The sequence below is a fragment of the Nicotiana attenuata genome, chromosome 3, assembly GCF_001879085.1.
Source record: "Nicotiana attenuata strain UT chromosome 3, NIATTr2, whole genome shotgun sequence".
Lineage (NCBI taxonomy): Eukaryota > Viridiplantae > Streptophyta > Magnoliopsida > Solanales > Solanaceae > Nicotiana > Nicotiana attenuata.
In genome coordinates, this window is record NC_031991.1 from 19,277,749 (window position 1) to 19,280,994 (window position 3,246).

Here is a 3,246-nt window from a genome sequence, read left to right on the forward strand (position 1 = left end):
AGATTTGCAACTGCATCGGCCTCACTATTTTGTTCTCGAGGTACATGCTATAAAGTCCATTCTTTGAAATGGTGCAAAGTTACCTATAGCTTGTCCAAATACCTTTGCATTCTATCCTCTCGAACTTCGAAGGTTTTGTTTACTTGGTTCACCACTAGTAAAGAGTCACACTTGGCTTCAATGACTTCTGTCCCCAAGCTTTTAGCTAGCTCGAGACCTGCAATCATGGCCTCGTACTCGGCCTCATTGTTAGTCAACTCAGCAGTTTTGATAGATTGCCTAATAGTGCTTCCCGTGGGCGGCTTCAAAATGCTGATTAGCCCGGACCCCTTCACTTTCGAAGCACCATCTGTAAAAAGGGTCCATACCCCCGATGATGTGCCCGATTTTTTAACAAGAGTTCTTTTTCAACTTTGGGTATGAGGGTTTGCATCAAATCGGCCACGAAGTCCGGCAGAATTTGAGTCTTGATGGACATTCGGGGTCGATACTCGATATCGTACCCATTGAGTTCGACGGCCATTTGGCTAATCGTCCTGATAGTTCGGGATAGCTCAAAATGTTATGAAGTGGCTAAGTGGTTAACACGTATATGGGGTGACATTGAAAGTACGGTTTTAACTTTCTAGAGGCGCTTATTAGTGCAAGTGCCATTTCTCAAAGTGTGGATATCTAGTTTCTGCTTCTTCTAAGGTTCGACTTACATAATAAACAGGAAATTGCGTACCTTGCTCTTCTCGAACTAGGACACCACTTACTGCGATTTCCGATACCGCCAAGTACAAGTAAAGTTTCTCATCTGTCTTTGGGGTGTGAAGCAGCGGTGGGCTCGATAGGTATCGCTTTAATTCCTCTAATGCCTGTTGGCATTCCGAGGTCCAGGTGAAATCATTCTGCTTTTTGATTAGAAAGAAAAATCTATGGCTTCGATCCAACGACCTCGAGATGAATCGACCTAAAGCAGTTATCCGTCTAGTTAGCCTCTGCAACACTGTCCACGACGGTGATGTCTTCAATGGCCTTGATTTTATCGGGGTTGATCTCAATCCCCCGATTCGACACCATGAAGCCCAGGAATTTGCCCGAACCGATCCTGAAAGCACACTTCTCGGGGTTGAGCTTCATGTTATATTTCCTCAGAATCTCGAACTTTTCCTGCAAATGAGCCAAATGGTCCTCTGCGCACAGGGACTTAACTAGCATGTCATCGATATAAACCTCTATTGAATTACCTATTTGTTCTTCAACAATTTTATTTACTAGGTGTTGTTAAATAGATCCAGCATTTTTTAGCCCAAAGGTCATTACATTATAACAATATGTTTCATACTTGGTGATAAATGAAGTCTTTTCCTACTCTTCTGGGTTCATTTGAATTTGATTGTTCCTGGAGTAGGCATCGAGAAAGATAAGGATCTCGTGGCTAGCCGTGGCATCGATCATGCGATTGATGTTAGGCAGTCGAAAAGAATCTTTGGGGCATGCCTTGTTTATATCTTTATAATATACACACATTCTAAGTTTGTTTCCTTTTTTAGGGACTATGATTACATTGGCTAACCATTCGGGATATTTTACTTCCCGAATGGACCCTACTTTGAGAAGTTTAGTTACCTCATCCTTTATGAATGCGTGCTTTACCTCGAAATGGGGCCTTCTCTTTTGTTTCACCGGTTTTAACCTGGGGTCAAGGCTTAGCCGATGCGTCGTTATCTCCGGTGGTATCCCGGTCATGTCTAAATGGGACCAAGCAAAAAAATCTATGTTATCAATAAGAAATTGATTAACCATTTTGTTGAGTTCGGGGGTTAATCCCGTTCACAGGTATACCTTTCGCTCGGGCAGGTACTCGATCAATATAACCTGTTTCAGCTCTTCGACCGTTGATTTGGTGGCATTCGATTCTTCGGGAACAATAAAAGTTTGAGGAGTTAGAAAATCCACTTCTTTTTCTATCCCCTGCTTTCCTTATTCGGTCGAGGCTGGCGGCTGTGATTGCTATTTGGCTTCCTGTTTACCTTTGACGCTCGACCCTTCCGAGGTTGATAGCGTTGATATTAGTGTTACCTCATCGACCGCAAACATTTCCTTTACGGCATGCTGCTCCCCGTATACTATTTTTACACCGTCCGTCGTTGGGAATTTCATCATTTGGTGGAGGGTCGAGGGGATTTCCCTCATGTTGTGGATCCAAGGCCTCCCGAGTAGGGCATTATACCTCATGTCGCCCTCGATCACATGGAATTTGGTATCTTGAATGGTTCCAGCCACGTTTACCAGTAAAATAATCCCCCCTTTAGTTGTTTCACTGGCCATGTTGAAGCCGTTTAAGACCAGAGTTGTGGGTACGATTTGATCTTGTAGGCCGAGTTGCTCCACTAACCTCGATCGGATGATATTCGCTGAGCTATTTGGATCCACTAAAACACGCTTAACTTGAACTTTATTTAATAAGACAGAAATTACCAGAGCGTCGATGTGTGGTTGAGAAATTCCCTCTGCTTCTTCGTCATTGAATGATAAGGAGCCTTCGGGCACAAAATCTCGGGTTCGTTTCTCCCTAGTGATTTATGCCTTAGTGCATTAGAATATGGGTCCCTGTGAAATGTCGACCCCACTGACGATCATATGAATGACATGCTGGGGTTCCTCGTGTTCATTTTTCTTGTTGGCATCCCTTTCTCTGAAATAATTCTTGGCTCGATCGCTGAGGAACTCTCGAAGGTGTCCTTCATTGAATAGATGGGCCACCTCCTCCCATAACTGCCTTCAATCCTCGATCTTGTGACCGTGCGTGCCATGATACTTGCACATCAAATTTGGGTTTCTTTGGGAAAGGTCAGTCTGTATGGGTCTGGGACACCTAGTATCTTTGATCCTTCTAATTGCCGATACAATGCCTGATGCATCAATGCTAAAGTTATATTGCTATAACCGAGGTGCCTCTGTGGGATCGACAGGCTTATCAAAACCATTTTTGCTCATAAGTCACCGAGAATTCTATTCTTGATCATTTCTTCGAGCGTCCCGACCCTTTGTTCCTTCCATCCGCGGTGTATGGTTGATATCGTTCTCTATTTGAACTTGGCTCCCTATCGACGTCCCTCTGGGTTTTACCTGCTGACCTGTTCGGATGCACTGAACCAGAAGGGGCTCCTAACTGGTCGTCCTCGACCCCGATCTTCGATTGATATCGATTGTGCACATCGGCCCAAGTTACAGCTAGATACTCGATCAAATTTTGCT